A 19,477-nucleotide genomic window follows, 5' to 3' on the forward strand; every position below is an offset into this window, starting at 1 on the left:
AGATTATCTTAGCTGAATGACATCATCCATTTGTTTGCACATGCGCTGTTTCAGGAGCCGCTTATTTAAAGAGGCAGCGAACGCATTCAAAAGACACTGATGAGCTTTCTTTTTTTCTTTTATTCTGCTTTCCCGGCAGCGCTCCTGCCCACAGCTCTTTCCTCTTGAATCCAAAGGGGTGCAGCACCGCATCAGATCCAGATGGTCTTCGTTACGCCGCCAATCACGGTGCCGAGGGCTGCTCTTGAGGCTCCTCGCTTTCCTGAACCAGGTCGTTGTCAGTCGATGCCTCATCGTCGCTGCTGACGGGAGAGAGACCCAAAAAAAAGGCGCAGATTACCTAAAAAGCAATAAGTTTAACGGTATCAGCCGAGCATGATATAGGCTTGATAGTGACTGAGCTGGAACGGAGTGACCAGACAGCGCTGTCTGCTTGTGGTGGTACTGAAAGCAGGAAAAGGACAGAGAAATATAATCATGGTATCACACAATGCATAGAGAGGACGGACAATTTGGAATCAGTGAGCAGGTTCTGTAGACGCTTCTTGGTGTGTCACTTCCTGCATAAATTCTGCTCCGCTTCTTGAGAGCGTCGGCTGTGACTTCACCGCACGCTTTTTGACTTCACATACTGACTTCATTTTCCCCTTTTCTGCTTCCCCTTTATACCCCCTCATCCCTTTCCCCCAGTTCAGAGTAGCAAACTGGTCTCTTCTTCCGGCTAACCTCCCTGCCTTTCCTTCTCTTCCTCCTCCTCCTGCATAAATTGTCGGTCGAGAGTAGAAATATACTGCAGTTTTTACCTACTGAGCTGCGAACGAATAGGAAACGCAGCTTTGCAAGGTGTACCATGTGACGTAGGCTGGTAATTAGTCATTTGAGAGTGGGACATGCTTGCAGCGGTTTGTGCTGCCGTTAGATATTTGGTTCTGCTCAAATCGGCAGTGCCAGAATTTATCAAGGAAGAGGGTTTATGGAGCTAATTTACCGCATCTTTGAGCAAATTTTTTCATGTTCCTTCCATACTGTGCATTTTATGGCTACTCATGATGACAAACATTTCCTTACAGGTCTCCAGTTATCGCGCCTTTCATGAAAACTTCTTAGCGCTGGTGAAATGGGAAAATCGAGCATTATGTTTTGAAGCCACTGGACTAGACAACCCAGACGCGGCGCCGGCATGCTATACCTATACCGCATGAATTCGTCTACCATTGCATCTCTGTGTGACTATTTTGTGTTACGTATACTGTATACCCGGAATGGGCCATGCGTAATGCAATTTTAGTTGTAGGATGAGCTGCGTTTGTAGTACAACTAGAGTGGGATATTGTCTTCCAGTAGTCGTCGTGCATCATAGAAATAATGAATGTGGGGTCAATCCCTCTGTACATCGCACTTCGTACAAGAAAATTGCACACCTTTGTAGATGTGCCACCATTTCTATTCGCAGTTTACATAAGCTTTCAAATAATAGCCTAAATATAAGGACAGTGTAGATCTAACGTAGCCAGGGGTGACAAAAGTCAGGTGGTAAGAGGAGATTACGTAGTTAGAGTTGGGGGGAGGGGTGGGGGGAGGGAGATTTTAAAGGTTAGGGCCGTCGCGGTTGGGGCAGAACAAAGCTATTAGAGGTCTTTTGGAGGGGATATTTTTTCCATGCAATGCAATCGCGATGAAAAAAAATGCGAACAACGCGGCGCCTACGCGCTCCACTTAGAATTTACTTCATAGCGCCTTTGCCTGAGTGGTAAGAAAAAGAGGTTAGAGTCGTCCTAGAATGTATCATGGATGACTAGCGTATTTTGCTACAAGTAAAAGCGTGTCCGCTTTGTCCGCCTTTCGTTTCAACTCCCCTGTACATAACCGGACTGATGACGATAACCCATTCTGTTAGCACTTTTTGCCGACACCATTCGAAGAATTTCCTGAAAGAATGCGGCAGGAAACGCTGTGCAGTAATACAAATACATATAATTCACGAAGTGTATACAAGAAAGCAAATCTTGAGCCAAAATGTTACAGCACCGTCCGTAACGAAGCAGCCAATACAAGCTAATTCTGCCGCTCTAAGGCGTGTTGTAAGGTTCAGATTTTAGATCAGTACATGGCACTGGCCATATGCTAGCTTTCATTTTTTTTTTGCATTTCGCGCTAAAATCTCGAAAGCATGAAGACAGGCAACGAAGTTTATTCCTTACCTGGCGGTAGTAGTCGTGGTGCGGTTCCTTCCTGTCGCCAAGCGCAGACGGCCCTTGGGTGATTGGCGGCTGCTCGAAACCTTCTTCTTCCCACCTGGGGAAGGTTGAACAGCGCACTATGCCATACCATACACCGAGTGACTACAATGCCCAGGATAATCAATAGCACACATTGTTTTAGGCAAAGTGAACAGCCTGCAGGCCTTCCACAGGAGTCGCTTGCCACGACAGACGCGAACAGATTGCTCAGGAACGATTGTGACCGCGTGGAACAGCTTCTACCATATTCGTGATTGTCCGTGGTGTTTTAGGTACGTTATATTCATGCTATGTTATCTTATGTTTTATGCGCATTATGCAGAGCACGCCGTTAAAGCGTGCGGCTTGTACTAGGATGGCCGCGAGAGCATATAGACACACCGTTCAGTGTTTCGCTGAGTGAGCGGCCGGGTGCTCTAACCGAACCTTGGGTGTATACAGTTATGGACAACAGTTTGAAGGCTGCGAATTTGCGCGGGAAAAAATTTATTGCGGCGCGTTTAGGCACTGCAGGTCAATGAAATGCATAGAAGCGTGAGGAAGCATGCGTGCTCCATCTGCTAGATGAATACTACCCGGCTAGCTAGCGAGCCAACGCAGAAATTTTCTTTTTCCCCGCGAATCGGCATCCCGCAAATTTTTGTCCATTACTGTACACACGGCAGTCACATTGCCAACGATGACAGGAATAAAGACGTGCATGCACCTCACTCAGGGAGCGAGCTCGCGTCGGCCTGCCTGAAGTATTCAGTGGCTGCCACAATCGAATACGTAATCGTTAGTAAACATAGTATACGCATTGTGAGAATATGGGAACGCTATGGTATGTGGACTCTTTTTCGTATTGTCCACGAATTAGTAGATTTTGTACTTTTGTTCGCCAACTTTGTGGATTGTAATCTTTTCGGAGTGTTAATACTATGGTTGTGGGTGCCGTGTCCTCATGAAGGACGCTGCTACGTACTTCGGCGGCGGTTGGTAGGCACTGTTCGCGGCCGGCGTCGACTTTCTGCCTGCTTTCTGGTCGAAGGACGGGTGGTGGTAATGCGCGTACGGTGCTCCTTCGCCATGATCCTGAGGTTGCGGTGCGAGATCCTGGCTTTCTTGCGCCCCTTGGTAACCGCTGCTTTCTTGGAGCCGGGACCTTTTCTGGCGGCCCTTACTCTGCGCACAGTCATCGTCCTGCGAGCTGCGCAATGCGCGTGACGAGGACGTAATTGTTTTCTTTTATGTTGCATTACTCGCGGAACGCAGCACTCGCAACCCTGGACACAGAGCGCCATCGAGCCTGTGCGAGCGTTACGAACTCTTCCAGTCTCCGCGCTGAGAACCATGACATAACGCATTTGCACAAAGAACGCGTGGAAGACTGATTCCAGGTTCACGAAGCTTTTCGTATAAAGCAAGACAGGCTTGCGACTGACAGCGCCTTGGCTATCGTATCGGCGGCTGTCGTGACTTCCCGGTACGAGGACACCGGGTCAATAATTCGAGGATCTCAGACGCGAACTAGCGCGTGAATGGGATTTAAGAGTTGTGCCTTCTCAGTTTGTGTCGTGCCCGAGCAAATTTACGGACTTTTTTTTTGTGTTGTGTTTTATGGCGAATCATGTGGCATTATTTTTTGTTTTCTGTGAAACAGACGTGCAAAGAAAATGGTTTGGTATTATGGCTAAGGAGGCGGAATCGGACTGTGTCGAGGATTTTCCATCGTAAATGGGAATAGAGTGCAATAGCGAAAGTATTTCAGTAAGATGCATATTTCCCCGCTTGAATATCAACTAGATTTCTGATATTCTCATAGTTCATTCACGCAGTAGGTTTTGAGAACATTTTTTGTTTCGTTTTGAGTGGTGGCTCGGTACACCGCTGTGACTGACGTTGATTACGAGTATGGAAGGCATGGCTCCATCCGCGTCACTCCTACACGTAATTGTGTCTGGGCGACGCAGCGAACTTTCTATAACAAGCCGGCGCTTATTATTTCTGAAGTCCTATTGCATCAGTGCCTTTATGTCCGCCTCAGTGTGGCTTTGTCAAGCGTTACCATCGCGCGCGTTCGGGTCGTGGCAATGTTGCAAGTCTGATTACGCTGACGCAACTCTACGCAGCGACGTTTTTCGTGGCCACGCCAAGGAATTGGCTTGTTCGTGAAGGAAGCATAGAAGATAGTTTTTTTTTTTGTCTTTAAAAGCCTGCAATACGATATGCTAAAGGTCACTTTTCACTGTGGAAAATGGGGCTCTATTAAAGGGCTCCACCCCCTGAAGGCCTCCCTTCAACTTCAGTTTATAATAAATGCCGCCGCGGTGGCTCAGTGGTTTTGGCGCTCGGCTGATGACCCAAAAGACGCGGGTTCGATCCCAGCCGCGGCGGTAGAATTTCGATGGAAGAAATTCTAGAGGCCGTCTACTATGCGATGTCAGTGGGTGTTAAAGAACCCGAGGTGGTCGAAATTTCCGGAGCCCTTCACTACAGTGTCCCTCATAGTCGCTTTGGCACGATAAACGTCCATAAACTATAAACCATCAATTTATAATGTAGATATTTTCGGTCTTGCTGCTGACATTTAGTTTGCATTGACTTCGGATATTGAAAGTTCCTGCAGGGACTGCCGCACTGCCATTAAAGGCATTAAGAACGGCTACGCGTTGTTCAAAGCGGATAACATTTTCAGGCAATACTTCAACTACAATTGCGGTTTAGCCTTTAGTTAAATGCTTATCTGCTAAAACAGTCATTTCACGTTTCCCTCGCCTTCATGACGAGCATGAGAAGTAACATGGTTTTCAAGGAGCAGTAAAAGTTTAGCTTAGCGAATTCGTCACAGACTAAGGTTGACAGACGCAAGTGCGCAACACAGGCTGTGCTTCGCAGCCTAAAGTGGTGTCATCTCGAATAATTAACAGCAAGATATGCTTTGCCGACTATACTTGTTTTTGTTGTCTAGTGTTTCGTGGCCAAAACTGAAGTATTCCCAAATACGGTTTACGTGGGTTTAACGTCCCAAACCGACTCAGATTATGAGGGACGCCGTAGTGAAGGGCTCCGGAAATTTCGACCACCTGGGGTTCTTCGACGTGCACTGACATCGCACAGTACACGGGCCTCTTGAATTTCGCCTCCATCGGAATTCGACCGCCGCGGCCGGGATCGAACCTGCGTCTTTCGGGTCAGCAGCCGAGCGCCATAACCACTGAGGCACCGCCGCGGGTCGGTTATGAGAAGAATTCAGAGAAGGAAGAAGTGCGCTGAAAATGCTCTTGCACTCCTGCAGTAAACCGACAGTTGAAAGCACATACTACAACGCGTTCTGTGATCTTACGGAACCAGATTGAAGTTTTTTTTTAGGAATCACTGCGTAATTTGGAAAACGTAATCTCGCTGATTACCGTTACATATTTAAGCCTCGGCGGGAAGCATATCTCGACATTGACGAACGTGAAAGAAACAGTTATATAGTTATAGACGCGGGTTTTTGGCGAAGAACCCTCGTTGGTCATCTCGTGTTGCTTGTTTCGTGCATTTTGATAACTCATTAAATTAGAAAATGAAGGCCAACCAAGCTCTTGAAGTTGAAGTTTTTAAAGAAGAAAGTTTATGTAAGAAACACGAGCTTCTTAGACCAAATAAATAACTGGGAATTTTTTATGCACTGAAGCAGCTTCTGATTATCATATTGATAAACGTAGAGATCATTAAGACTGACCGCCAAGACTGAGCTCCCATGTCGAACTGAGTGTTGTGCAGCGAAGTGTAGAATTTGGTAATAGGTGCGCGCAGTTGCTTTAAAATAACAAGGAGTAAGCATCTGGAGTGTAGCCCTTAACATGCTTCGACACTATCATTAAGGCTTTCTATTCTTCATATTTGTGTCCTTGAAAACTCTTCTGGGCAACTGAGGCTACAGTTTGCTCAGAACTACAAAGAATAAAGTGTTTGTAATTATTTCTCGCCACGCTAAACGTTAGCTTTCCTGATTAGTTCAGCTGGTTGAGGAGTGGCACCGGTGAGGCGCTGCTTCTCGAGGAAAAGCTAATTTTCTTACGGTTACGGAGATAAGAGAAAGCTGTTGGTTCTCGTATGTAATCCGTGTGGCTCCGTTCAATAGCACGTTAAGTTATCCTCCTTGTTTGTATTACTGGGAAAGTGCGGAAGCGAGAGATAGAGGGTGTTTCACCTGAGACTTTACACAATTTTAAAACATAGGCTTTTTGACTTAGAACGCTTTTTTTCGCCATAAGATTGTCAGTGGTGTAGTACGCCAGAATGCAGCTAAGGCGTGCTAACTAGCAAGATGATTAACTAATATTGAATAGTTAACTTTTTTAACTATTACTGTTAGGCTCCTTAATTATTAAGAGGCCTGTAGCCCACCGTGTGTAATATCAATATCGGTTTCTAGAATTTAAAAAACGTGACTACCCTCGGCGATGTGGCCCAACAAATTTAGGCTACATCGCGCCAAAATACATGCTCTTTCGAGAAACTGGCAGGCAAAGCAAGCTCTCCAGTGCGCGTGAGTCGTTGAAATAGCCAAAATTTGTTGGTCCACAGCGCCGAGGGTAACGGCATTTTTGAAATTCAAAAAGCTGAGGTGGATATTACTTACGGTGGGCTACACACCTCTCAATAATTAAGGAGCCTAACTGTAGTAATTAAAAGTTAACTATTCAATTTTAGTTAATCAGTCTGCTAGAAGGACATCTGAGCTCTTTTCTTACGTAGTACACCGCAGACAATGTTATGCTAAAATAACGCCCTTCAAACTCAGGAAGCCTATTTTTAAAAAAATGTGTAAAGTCTTAGGTGAAACATGCTGTATAGGTAACTGTGATGACATATTTGAGATTTACATTTCCTGTCTTTTGCACCTGGTTTCCGTGAGCGTTCTTGAAGCCGTTGTTGAACCCATGGGAACTAATGAATGCCTTTGATATGTTGCACAAAGTATGCTAAGCCGAAATACGTGAATTTTCACGAAATTCTTTTGCACCGACGGGCTTCCTTGTAATAACTCAAAGGTTGCCACTGAACCCGCAAATAGCGGGCATGGCATTTCTCACTGTGCGAAACGTGTCGTGTACGCGCGGTGGGACACTCAGCCTGTTCCACCTCTACGCGCAACAGGACGGCACGCTCAGGGCGTACCTGTGCTGGCCGCTGTGACCACGGCGTCCTTGTGAGCCGATGCCTGTTCACCCTCAAACCCGTCCTGCGACAGGTCTAGGCCGTCGATCTTCTTGGAGTTCGCTGCGGACGAGAAAGGATGTCTGGCGTTGTCAGCTCTCGAGTAGCTGAAGCGACATAATCTCGGGAAGAGTGTATGTTAAACCGCTAATACAATAGAGCCGCTAAATGAATGGAGTACTCTCAGTTTTCAGGCTAGTGACTAAATGGTGCAAGGGAAATAATGTGTGCAGAAACAGATTTACATCCGTTAAAGCGGGGACAATGTACTAGCCATATATCGTTGCATGAGGCGTACTGTGAGCCATTGCCTTTTCACATAATTGATAAACTTGTCAAGAGTATTTGTTATCTATATGGGAAACAGATCTAGAAATGGCGCTGGAAAAGTTCTTTTTGATTTACAGCTGAGTTTTAAATTAGAGAAAGAGTCTACCCCTAGCTTGTGGAAGTGAAATAAAGGTTTCCGTCATCGCTCTGAAAAGTATCACCTTTGGACTCGGATTTTCTCATTAATGTCAATTTTAGCACTCGTGTTTTCATATGGCAACCTTCATGTCGTAGTTATGCTGACGATTCCAAGTAGTCACACTTTAGGTACACTGTAAACCGAAATACGCCTATATGTGAGTGAAAAGGGAGTAAGCTGTCCTCTAGCGCACTTCCTTTTATAAAAGAGAGTGCGCTAGAGGACAGCTTACTCCCTCTTAGTGCGCAAGCTGTTTTGACCCGAGCGAAATCGTCTAACTTTGTACGTCTGTATGTTCGAGAGCAACCTGGATCGCACAAATTCCACCGGTGGCAGCACCTGCCATCGCAGGGCAGTGGCGCACCGCTTAACCGCTGCGCCACTGCGCCAGGAGTGGTATGAGGGCTCCCAGGGACCTGTTAATGTTGAGTAAAGAAGGACCGTTTCTGCATATATGGATACGCCGTTCTGTCGCACTGTATATTACTGTTGTAAAAATTCTCTCTCATTTTTTTTACTAATTTCTGTTTAGAGTGCACGGCAAACTGGCGCATTGCTGCGAGAAGTCGAAGCTTTAAAGGATGGCACTAAGAAAAGAGACGAAAAGGCAAGCTGTGACGCGGCAGCATAAATATTGCTTCCTGCGTAGATCAGTGTTGCAGCGGCGAGCCCACCTGAGAAAAGATACAGTAATCCTTTTCAGACTTAGGTAATGCTCAGATAGCCAACGCCAAAAGTGGGCTACCTGACCAGAACAAGCCGCTCACATTTACTGGGCTGAAATCAACAACGGTTAGCGGCTATTTCTGAGCTTGCCACTGTATATGGTCTTACACGTCCCGGAAAGGGTTGCGATGACGGATACAGTAAAGGCGACGGCCGCAAGGACGGCCAGCGACACCAGGAAAGATCTGTTCCACTGGACACCCAGGAACCGCCTTACTGCGAACCCAGACTCCTCGCTGCGTGGGACCCATGGCACGAAAACAGAGAGAAGTTCCGTTGAAGGTGCAGGTATCAAGAGCCACGCAAGATACATTACTGCTTGAAGCGGCAGACATGTAGACATGAACCCATGCAAGGCGCCAAAGCGGCTACTGCGACAACTGCACATACTGTATGTTATAGGTGAATATGCGTGGACTTGGCAAAATGGTTTGTCTTCGTTCACCAAAGTTGAACTGTGAATAGGCAGCTCTGTTTTATGGATTCTTCAAGTTAGACTGACTGGCTTACAATGTACGTTCTCGTTTCTAGGAGTCTGCAGTGCAAACACCGCCACATGTTTCTTTTTTTGCACCAGGAACGTACGTGTAGCTTCAATTTCAGCAAATAAGGACAACATTCCTTGCTCTATGTGCGGAACATAAGGGACACTTCGTGAAATTTTATGCAACGTATTTTAATATTACTATACTGCAATTTTATTGCCCTCCCATTTATTAGTGGTACCACCACTGCCCCAAGGGCACAATTAGGGCCAAAGCATGACCAAAGCGCATCCAGTACAAACCTTAACGATTAGACAGCAAAATAAATGCTTCATCGCTTTATCCCTGCTTTTCAGTATTCGAGACTTGCTGTTTCATCCACAATAATTAATTTTTCGGGGCAAGACTAACATCCACACTCAATAGCCTCGAACGCACTCGCCAGTAGTACGGCGTACGCCGTTGCCCATAATTCAGCTTCTGGTGTCTGCTGAGCCATATTAGTTTGATTTGGTTTCTGGGAGTTTAACGTCCCAAAGCGACTCAGGCTATGAGGGACGCCGTAATGAAGGGCTGCGCAAATTTCGACAACCTGGGGTTCTTTAACGTGCACTGAGAACGCACAGTACATGGGCCGCTGGAATTTCGCCTCCATCGAAATATTACCGCCACGACCGGCCGAGCGCCATAACCACTGAGCCACCGGGGCGGCTTTCTATATTAGTGGTGAACGAATATTAAAAGGGACAATCACGTTATTCTGAGTGACCTTCAATTGTATTCGTTTTGATTTATTTTGCCCAGGGTCCTTAACAAGAAAAGTACCACATCGCCGCATTACAAGGTATACTGGCGAAGTAGAGAAAGCATGCACAACGTACATGTGGAGCAGTTCATCGTCTTTGGGGCAGCTGAGGCGTTCCGTCTGGGTGCTGCCCTCAGCATGCAGCTCGGTCTGAGTACTGCGCGACAGCAGGTCCGCGTCCCAATCGTCGAAGCCGTTCTCCCGGGATAGCAGTCGGTTCGCTTCGACAGCCTCTCTGCGTCAGACGTGGCAGATAACGCTGGAATAAATAACTGAACAAGTTTGAATTCGCTGAACAACCAACCTTACTAAAACAAAATAGAGAAGTCATTAAAACTTGACCAGATTTTGGTGAAGTAATCTAAGCACACTGAAGAAAAAACTGGGGGGGGGGACACATAAGCTCTGCCTTAAGGGTACCATTTTTAACCACCTGCTTCGTGGTAAATTATTGTTTACCACCACTGCCGCGTTGGGCAGTTTGCTCACAATCCGGTGAGCAGATTGTGATCACATCCCAACGTCACGAGACCTAGGTGGCCCTCCTCCCACTTAGGTTGGTTCTCTCGCAATTTTTCGTGCATTTTTCGCTCACGACCAATGACGCTGACGACGACAACGACGCCGACTTATAGCGCTAGCGCTTTAAAAAAAATTGTGTAGTTCACTGCGCACTGGGTTAAAAAAATATCAGTTAAAATCTCGGGCGGTTAACTCAAAGGCCTCTGAAGCCTAAACAGGAACCTCTGTTTTACTGCAAAAGGTGACACTCTGAAGGACGAGCTCTGTTACGATTCCTGGAGTCTGCTTGCTTGTGGCTAGACGGGAATACAGCACTAAGAGTGCCAGGAACCCATGAGAAGCAACGCCCGAGATGTGCAGGAACGCAGCTACGGAGTAGCCTTCGACTGTGGTCGCATGCCGTAGGATGGCTGTTGCAGGAAACGGTGGCGTGTTTGCACCGTTACAGGGAAATCGTACCCATGTGTTGTAAGGCCGACTCAGCCTTACTGATATGTGCCGCTCTGTCGTTAGCAGTGTGCGTAACACTCAGTTTAGACGATTAAGAGTTTGTGCCGTGTCCAATTGTTCGACGGCTAAGAGAGTACGGAGTTCAAGCTTCCAGCTTTCGTGAGTACAGCTGCAGTTCTTGTGGCGAAGTTTTCGTGGTGTGCAGCTTTTGCTTTGATAAAACTCTCTCTGGTGGCAGCGAAGACGTTCTGCCATTAAAAACTGCAAAAGAATGTTTCAAGCAATAGGTGCTATCAGATTTTGAGCATATACAGCAAGAATGGGAGCTAGTTGATTGTTCATTGTGCAGGGAATCGTGCTAAACTGGTTACAAGACTAAATACACAAAATACACGAAGGAACTAAAGTTTCACATATGCACTTAAGGTTCGGTCTGGCTTCTTCGGGCCTTGTACGTGTCGCTGTGCCATATCGGCATACTGCTTCCAGAACTGACTGAATGGTCCTTTCACATCGTCCATATGGTGTGCGGCTTTGCTATGACGGATGCGTATCGGTTTAAAAAAGAAGACTTAGCTGTAAGCTATGGCAGGCTAATATTATCGCCTCAGGGCCGTGTGGCCGTTGTAAGCCTATGGAAACGCGAATTCTTCCTGTCGTAATTTTATCACTTTCCACAACCATTTTGCTTAATATTGGAAAATATTCACCAACCTTCTTGTAAAACAGCGTAATAATACTGATACCACTCGATGACACTAAAAATTCAGGGGGCACTTTGACTGTCTAAAGTGCGTAGAGGCGAAAGCGTTTTCCGCACCACTTTCAGTGCTTCTGTGGCACTGGTGGCGTCACATGTAATTGAGTACTAATTACTAAGTGATGACAAATCACTAATTAATGGTTCATTGCTGATTAATGCCTGAATACTAATTAACTGCTAATTAAGCTTAAGCTTAAGCTTCGCCTTTAGGAGTGGAACGCGACAGCGTGTTGTAGCGCTGCCAGGGAGTCCACGGAACGCCACCACCCGTTCGGCGCGATGCCTTGCCGTTTCAACGCAACGGTTTTTGAGGAAAGGAAATGGCGCAGTAAATCTCTGTCATCTCGGTGGACACCTGAACCGCACCGTAGAGGAACGGAGGAAGTGGGAGTGAAAGAAGAAAGACGAAGATGGCCCGTAATGAAGAAAATGAAAATTGTATTTGAGGAAAGAAAATTACGCAGTAACTGTCTCACATATCTCGGTGGACACCCGTCAAAATTCAGGGGGGGGGGGGGGGGTGCACTTTTTTTACCTAAAGTGTGGTCACTGATGTGTGGTTAAGATGTTAAGCTTCGCCTCTAAGAGTGGAACGCGAGAGCGTCTTGCAACGCTGCCAGGGAGTCCATAGAACGCCATCGCCCATTCGGTTCTACGCCTCGCTCGTCGGTAAATTGGTTTTTGAGGAAAGGAAATGTAGTTCTCTCTCATATCTCGGTGGACACCTAAACCTCGCCGGAAGGGAAGGGAGGAGGATGGCAGTGAGCGAAGACACCGTATTCACTAGACGTGCCTTTGTTCATTCCAAACCATCGAGCTGGCATGGCGGAGTGGATAGCATGCTCGTCTCGCACTCCGAAGACCGGGGTTCGATTCCCGAGCTCGACCAATTTCTTACTAGGTTTTATTTATTTATATGGCCTGACTAGAGAAGTTAATTAGGCTAATTGGGTAATTAAGCAATTAACTAAGCTCAGTCCCACTTACTTGGAGCATCACTATATGGTCCCTTCAATTGGTTGCATGGTTACTAGCCAAAGTACAATTGGCCCCGTTTGAAATTGGCGCACTGTGACGTCACGACCGTTTCGACCAACTGAAAAGCGTGACATTCTCTGCCGACAACTGCTGCTTACAACGATGCATTAAAGGCTTTCGCCTTAAAAAGGAAGCATGCACGTCATGTCTAGGGTAGTCGGTGCGCCTGGTGAATGAGGGATGGTGCTTAGGAAAGCTACCTTTCCAAATATGCCTGCACGATGGCACGAAACGGGTATCACAGTAAGGGCGCGTCTTGTTTTTACGCTCGAAAGCAGTGCAAACGTCGGAACAAGGAGCAGCATACGACGCTGTCCTTCGCTTTTTCACTGTCCCCTCTCTTTTGTGCGGTTTGCTGACTTGAAGACGCGCGCATCAGCTACCTCATGTCCAGAATATAATGCCATACCCGATATCCGTGCCGGAGAGGAGGGCCGCGGTGTCATGCTGGTCGAATGGCGATGGTGGTGGTGGGGCAGGCGACTTTGGAACCTCGGACAAAGACCAGGACTGGAAGCACAGTGACGGCGTGCTGGTCGTTCTTCGGAGCCGCCCCCGTGGCGGCGGAGGCGGGGCGGAGAGCAGAGGCAGCGGGGAAGACGCCCGACGGAGCGACCTCGAACTGGAGGACCGCCTCATGGTGTCCGACACCGGGGAAGGCCCGACTGAGGAGCAGCGCGTGCGCATGCGAAGATCTGCATGCTTCTTTCACTTCATTTGCGAGCGCTAACTGGCGCGCGTAGCAGGCGTCGTTGTGAAAATGAAACGCGAGCGAAAAAAAAGGCGGCAAAAATACAATGGAGAGGAAAACGAGACGTGCGTGTTCGATGCTGCTGAAAGCCAGTAGGAACGACGATGGTTGCGATTTCAAGGCCAGCACTTTTTTTGAACGTTGGAATGGTGCACCGAGACTTCTAGCTCTTCGTTGTAATCACGTGTTGCATTTCAGGGATAGTGCGCATGGAGCTATGCTCCGGAGAAAGACTGAAAAACTTGTTTGATTGGTTGAAAACTTTATTGAAGGAATGACAGTTGTCAGAGTCTTGGGTGGTCCGCCTATTCTGGCTGCCAATTGGCCTGCGCCGCAGCGTGGGCCCTGCTAACCAGTACTCGCTGTTGGTCGGGGCTCTCGCTGTGCAGAATGGCCTCCTATTGCTCCAAATTGGGATTAGGAAGTCTCTAAATAGTGGGATTGAATTGAAATGCCCACACCATGTGAAAAGCCTTAGCTATTTCCCCACAGTGTGGGCACTGTTGTTTACAGAGTGAGTGGCACCATTGGTGTAGTTTAAGTGGTGTTACGAGGCTCTGCTTGCAGTCGACGAAAACTTCAGACGCCTTGCCTTGCTTCATTAGCTTACCTCGGACGTCTTCGCTGAAAGATGCCAAATATATGGGACGTGGTGATGAGATCGAAGGCTGATCGAGGAAACATGTCATAGTAGGACCGTCGAAATACCTTCGATGCCGGGGAGGTTTGTTCGGCCTGAATCCAAAGATGCTGCTGCTGAATTCTGTTTCAGTTAGTTTTGGAAGGAATGTTGAGGCTGTGACCGAGTTGTTAAAGGTGCACTAAAGAGGAATCTGAAATCGTCTTTTTACCGCGGGAACTCAATCTACATATTCCGAAAATTCTTAGAAACTTCAGGTTACTGCCTATGTGGCCGATTTCCCTATTATAAATCGGATGAAACGTCCCGGCTACCGCCTTTTTTTGAACTCACCGCTGACGCTGAATAACGCATGGAGTGCCTTTCAGGCTGTCGCGTGCCGGCTTCGCTTTAGCTTTTATTTTGGTTTTTAGGTTTCTGTGAATACATAGATCCTGTCAGAGACTAGATAGTCACAAATTAGGACCACAGAAATAAAAAAAAATACGCGTAGACTCTTTGCTTTCGCCGATTGCTACGTATCACTCCGCCGATGGCAGAGCGGCAAGCCGCCACGGGTCTGGCTGAAAGGTTGTCTGACTTCTCCTACTGTCAGCGGCGAGTTCAAAAAAAAAAAAAAAAAGGCGGGAGCCTGGATGTTTAATCCGATTTAAATTAGGGAAATCGAGCGCACAGGGCAATAATCCGAAGTTTCTAAGAATCCTCGGAGCGTTTAGATGGAGTTCCCGCGGTAAACAGACTAGTTAAGATTTTTCTTTAGTGAACCTTTAAGTATGCATGTATTATGAACTGTATACTCGACAGAGTGTGGTCGTTGAATGGTCGCGAAGTGGTCGTTGAATGCATTGGCCAGATGAAGATGAAGAATTGGCCAGATGAAGATGAAGATGGCCAGAGTCCTTGAATGTACAGGAAGCGTTCTAAGCACAAGGTTACGACAGACACAAGAAACACACAAAATGGGCATTAATGGCGGAAGCCAACAGCCCCCGAAACCAAGGAGCATAGGAGATGTCTTTTTTTATTTTCCAGTTTTGATCAATGGGAGATTAAGAGATTAATAAAAGCAGAAGAAAAAACAACCACATGCTGACGGTGGGATCTGGACCCACGACCTCCGAATTTCGCGTCCGGTGCTCTACCAACTACGGCTACGGCGCCGGCTGTCCAGTCTTCTCCTTTCGGGGGTAATTATGCGCAGTATGAGCGAACCTTGAGAGTGTTCACCAGCGCCACCCTCGTCCATAGCGACGGACGTAGTACGTCCCGTACGTCCTGTATTACCACGAGTCCCACGTAGGAACGTGGTCGAACAGTGAGGGCGGAAGCTGTGCGAGAACCCCCTTATGCTACCTACGGCATCAAGACTGCCAGATTCTAGGCCCTAACTATTCAGCATACAAAGGAATGAAAAGAGGTGCACGTTATGATATACCTACATGACGGAAGCCAACAGCCCCCGAAACCAAGGAGCACAGGGGATGTCTTTTTTTACTTTACAGTTTTTATCAATGGAATATTAACAAAAGCAGAAGAAAAAACTACCACATGCCGCCGGTGGGATCCAGCGGCATGTGTACAAAATAAAATTAAGGGGGGCGCTTTGTTGACCTAAAGTGCGGTGAAACGAAAGCCTTAAGCGAGGTGTTGTTGCTTGTGTCACTGATGTGCGGCTAAGATGTTAAGTTTCGCCTCTAAGAGTGGAACGCGACAGCGTCTTGCAACGCTGCTAGGGAGTCCACTGAACGCCATCGCCCGTTCGGCTGTACGCCTTCCTTGTCGGTAAATTGGTTTTTGAGGAAAAAAAATGTATCTGTCTCGCATACCTCGGGGGACACTTGAACCTCGCCGTAACGGCAAGGGAGGAAGATGGGAGTGAACAAAGAAACCGTATTCATTAGACGCGCCTTTGTTCATTCCAAACCATCGAGCTGGCATGGCGGAGTGGCTAGCGCGCTAGTCTCGCACTCCGGAGACCGGGGTTCGATTCACGAACTCGACCAATTTCCTACTCGGTTTTATTTATTTATCTGGCCTGACTAGAAAGGTTAATTAGGCTAATTGGGCAATTAAGCAATTAACTAAACTCATTCCCATTTACTTGGAGCATCACTATACGATCCCTTTAATTGGTTGCATGGTTACTAGCCAAAGTACAATTGGCCCCTTTCGAAATTCGCGCTCTGTGACGTCACGACCGTTTCGACCAATTGAAAAGCGTGACATTTCTGTCGACAACTCCTGCTTACAACGATGAGGCATTAAAGGCGTCCACCTTAAAAAAAATGATATCCTCTATGCTCCTCGGTTTCGGTCACTGCTGGCTTCCGTCATTTATGTCATAACGAGCGCCTCTTTCCATTCCCTTGTATACAAAATGGACATTAGATAATAAATATGCACACGCAATGCACGCTCGAAAAAGAGGACAATATGGATAATTGCGCGGAAAGTATACAATGGCTAATATCGCGACACAAAGACAGCACAATACAGAGAAGCAAAAAAAGAACAAAAACCCTATCAAAACGACTGTTGCAACTTTTTCAGCTTATATATAAAGTCTGCTACGAAGATCTCATTTGGAAGGTTACTGAAAATTTTCGGCGCGTAGGCACACCACCTCGCTTGACCCTACCTGGTAGAACTGCGAGATAATGTTGTGTGTTGCGTAGCACTTTGGAAGCCGCGTGTCTCTATTTAAATTCTGAATTCGGATATGTCTTAAAGCAACTGCTTACTTAAAAAGTGATTGCAAAGACGGCAAACCTAAGGACTTTAATAAATTTTCTCTAATGGCTTTAGAAGAATTACAAGCAATGCTCTATAAAATACTTTTATTATACTATTTGTTTGGTCCTTCGAACAAGCAGGAAAGTGTGCAAAGAGGGTAATTCCAAACCGCACCAAACTGTAAGCCTCAGCATGCGTGACATTTTTTTTTAAAAGCTGAATTAGAGCTATGGATTTCGCGTTAAATATAATCCCGTTAAAACTCTTTAGTCGGCCGCAAAGATAGGCTAAATAATATTGCGAGATCATACCACTGTCAGAATTCACTGAGACATTTTATTTTATGCACATATTCAGTGGGACTGCACTGACAAATGGAGCAAACACTTGTGCAGGAATAACGGCGTATCAGTTAGGGCATTTCTAAAGCATATCATTTTAGTCTTATTTGCGTTTCCGTCAAGAAGTTATCGTGTAACCATTTCATTACGGAGCATGCGTTTGCCTGCAATAAATGTACTGCGTTCTAGTAGCACACGTGTTTCGTCAGAAAAACGGTGTCATCAGCGTATTGGAAGGCTCGGCATTTTGTGGCAGTGCAAGGGAAGACGCTCATGTACAAGTTAAAAAGAAGAGAAGAAAGGTGATTAAGAAGTGCATAGGAATGGGCAAGTAGGTCCGACATTCTAAAGGGAAGAATGGCGCAGCATAAAGTACCGAAGACAGCAGGAGAGCACACACACGCACAAGAAAGGATCGAACCTATATCCTATATCCAAGCCAGCCACCTGAAACGCTTACATAAATGAATAAATAATGAACGAAACTGTAGTCGAAGCATAAGAAACACAATGAAGTACATCAGGAAAAACCACAGATGTTTATAGAATGAAAATAATGTCTGGCGGTTTAGTATAGCTAAGCACGAAATATTGTGCTAAAGCATAGTTTTTTGCAGGTGGACACCACCACCACGTACCTGAAAGCGCGAGTTAGGTGTTCACTGACCTAGGAACCAGTTATGCGCGTCTTCAACTTTTTCATCGTCACTGATAATTTACCCAATCTACGCCGGTGGCCTGTGCTTCAGGGCCGCGGTTGTGGAACTAAGTTATTTTCGCCAACGCATCTGAGTGAGTGAGTGAGTGAGTGAGTGAGTGAGTGAGTGAGTGAGGGAGTGAGTGAGAAATCGTTTATTGAAGAGGATGATGGCTGGAGCGCATGTGGGTGGGCCCTCAGTCCAGGGCTCCGGAGGTCTCTGCCGACCTTCTGGCGATGAGAAGGAGTGGTGCCTGGTCGTCGAGGCGTGCGCTGGACAGTTTCAGCTCCCGCAGCTCCAGGGCCACATTACGCGGCTTTAGATGGTGAGGTTTTGAAGCGAAAGCTTCACAACGTAACCTAGAGCAGCCTTCGCCGTACGACCAGTTTTCACCCTCAAATGACCTTGAGCTTCGAAAGCAAAGGAAAGGCACATAACTGGCACCCAGGGACAGTGGGCACCTTAGTCGCGCTTTAAGCTACGAAATTGATGAACAGCGGGACCTTCGAAAGCAAAGGAGAGGCGCATAACTGCCCTCTTGGAACAGTGGACACTTCAGTCGGGCTTTATAAGCTACGTGGCGGTAGTGACAGGTGTGCGCTGCATGCGTTGGCATTGACAACGTTGTGCCAGAAATGCGGCACTGAAGCCATAGGCCGTCGGCGTTCATTGTGTTCATTGGCGTTGGCGCTGACAACGTTCTAGACTCCGATGGTTTTGAGAAAAGGATGCGCGCATAACTGGCTCCCTGGGTCAGTGGACGCCTGAATAGCGCTTATACTAGTTACGTGGGGTGATGAGAGAGAGATGTGAGAGATGTGGGAAGCATGCGTTAGGGCTGACAACGTTGCGGCAGGTACGCGGCACTGCTGCAATAGGCCGCAACGTTCTTTGAGTGAGCAAACTCTCGCGATCAACCATTAACTGCCACCTGCCAGGGTGGCAGGGTGAGTGCGCTGCCTGTCCAGTGTCCGGAACGCACTCACCGTTACAGACTCCAAGCCGCGTATAGTTGCCCGATAAGCCACAGCTTTCGCTCTCTAACCAGGTTCAGCAATAGTTGAACAGCAGCTTATTTTTTGGGGACATGTCCATGTGATAGTTCGTTTTTGGCGCGCCAAAAAATTAAGCGAACATCTCTCTGTTGCTGCCGTCGCACAGCTCAAAGCGCGAATATTAGTCAGATATTATTATTAGTCGATGAAGAAAACGATGTGCAATTCACAGTGCGCGAGAGTGTGTTGCTACTAGATGTGTTCGGCTGCGGCTATAGCCTATAGTGCTCTCGCGCAGTGGACTTCAAAGCTGACCTTTTCGCGCCGCCGTGGATTGGAATCCCAGTCGCGGCGATATTTGTTTGATTTATTTTTATTTATTTGTTTCACTTTGCACAAACCTACAAACATCACAAGATGTGCGCAAATGTTGCAAGATCTTGCTCGGGGTTTACCCATCGGAACAGTGCTTTCGCACTAATATGCATAAAGAGGAAACACTCTTCGCTTAAAGAGGCTCATGTAATAACTGTATAGAAATAAAAATTTTCATTGCCAGCACAGTACCTAAAAGACACCGTCAGATACCGAGGAAGGCATTCGTTTGACCGGACCATTTTTCCTCTAGGAT

At 46.9% G+C, this 19,477-nt stretch overlaps 1 pseudogene; it reads right to left on the bottom strand.

Annotated features, from left to right (window-relative positions):
• Positions 1 to 211: 211 nt before the first annotated feature.
• LOC149352589 (uncharacterized) lies at positions 212 to 13,327 on the bottom strand (annotated as a pseudogene).
• Positions 13,328 to 19,477: the final 6,150 nt, after the last annotated feature.

Source organism: Amblyomma mixtum, chromosome 3 (assembly GCF_055824585.1).
Source record: "Amblyomma mixtum isolate Tamu chromosome 3, ASM5582458v1, whole genome shotgun sequence".
Classification (NCBI taxonomy): Eukaryota; Metazoa; Arthropoda; class Arachnida; order Ixodida; family Ixodidae; genus Amblyomma; species Amblyomma mixtum.